Source organism: Podospora anserina, chromosome 4 (assembly GCF_000226545.1).
Source record: "Podospora anserina S mat+ genomic DNA chromosome 4, supercontig 2".
In the NCBI taxonomy this organism is placed as follows: domain Eukaryota; kingdom Fungi; phylum Ascomycota; class Sordariomycetes; order Sordariales; family Podosporaceae; genus Podospora; species Podospora anserina.
This window is the reverse complement of record NW_001914835.1, coordinates 212,058-214,065: the sequence shown is the minus strand read 5'-3', so window position 1 is coordinate 214,065 and position 2,008 is coordinate 212,058.

Sequence of the window (2,008 nt, the reverse complement as noted above, 5' to 3'; positions counted from 1 at the left end):
TAAAATAATGATATAGAAAGAAACGTTAATATTTAGGGAGGTTTGACTTAGTTTACTATTGACTGAGATTTTGATTATATTTTAAAGTTTAAAACTAAATTATAATTTTTTTATAATACATTATTTAAAAAAAAACTATACTTTATTAGAAAATTAGTAAATTACGTAGGGAGGGAGAGAGTATTAAGATTGAGGTAAAAGATTAATATAGAGGAGTAAAAGGAAAATTAAGAAGGTTAATAATATAAATTAAGGATTATTTTAGGTAATAATTTTTTAGTTTATTAAAAGAGGAATTTAAAGTAATATATATTATATTAAGGATTAAAAATAAAGTATTTAATTAATTAGAGAAGATTTTAAGAAATTAATTAGATAATAAGTACGACGAAAGGGAAGATATTACAAAGAAGTATTTTAAGTCGTATAAAAACTTTAAAAAGAAAATTAAATTAATATTTAGAGAGTATAACGAGGGTAAGTGTATTTAAAAGCGATTAATTAATTTTAAATAAATTCGATTTATTACTAACTATACTATAGTATTTAAAATAAATTTATTCCGTAATATAATTAACGATAAAGGATTAATATAGTTATTCTATAACGGGGCTTAAAAAAAATTAAAAAATAAAACTATATTAAATAGAGTGACAGAAAACTATCGATAAGTATATTATAATAGTAATTAGTATTAACGATTAATAATATTAATACCGTAAAAAGCGTAAAAGTATATATATATAAGGACCCTATTACTTTAATAATAAAAAAAAGAGATAGCTATACGGGACTTACGTTTCGGGGATTATATACGTAAGGCTTATAAAAGTTAATACTATTTAGTAATAAAGGCCGTAAAACTAAAGTAAAAATAATTTTAAGTATTTTAATTACGGTAAAATAAAATATTTTAAAAAAGATTGTAGGGTACTTAAGCGATTCGGATAAAAGAAAAAGATCGTAGTAATTACTATATCGAAGGAATTAAAAATTATAAAGGTTATAATTATTAAATATTAGTAAAGTAAAATAAAGAACTGCTATCGGATATATATATAAGAGAATACTAAGTACGTAAAAAACGGAAAATAAAAGGAAATTAAACGGGTATAATTAAAAAACTTTATATTACTAAATAACCCGGAATAAAAAAATATTTTTAAATAATATAACCGTTTAAAAAATAATTTATAGCTCTTCGCGGAGGCCGGTAACCTTTAACGGACTACGAATAGTATTTTCAAAAGTATTAGCGTAAAGTAAAGATATAGAATAACGACCCGATATTCGTTAGCGAGGTTACTACCGTATAGGAAGGAAGTAAGAGAGATAAACGTTTCTAGGTTATAATATATTAGAAAGATATTTAAGCGGTAATATTAATAAATAGCGGTACGGAAACAAACTTAATTTCGTTATAATTTATATATTAAACTAAAATACTATTAAAAAAAAGGAATAAATTATTATATAAAAATTATTTCCGATATAAAGAATTTATAAAGAAATACTACTTTTAAATATTATAGTCGAAAGAAAAATAACTTTAATTATATTTAATATTATAAATATAAGACCCTTAAAGGATATAATCCTAAAATAATTATAATATAAAAACTATAATTTAAATATCGATTAAAGGGATAGTAATTATTTATAATTAAAAAAACTTTAAAAATATTTAATTAATAATAAAAGATTAGGCGTACGTATAAAGTAAAGTATAGAATAAATACCTTTTACGGTATTACCGTAAAGAATTTAAAAAATAATAATATACTTTATCGATATAAATAATAAAATTAAAAAAATAAGGTTAATAACGTTAGTAAAGATATCGAAGGTTAATAAATATACTTATTATAATAATATAAAGAAAGGTAAAAAAAAAGCGGTACCGGTAAAATATCGAAAATATTTAACTTTTACGATTAAATATTTAGAGGGATTTCCCGAACGAGGATCGTGAGACTACGAGATTAAATTAAAAGAAGGAACTAAGTCT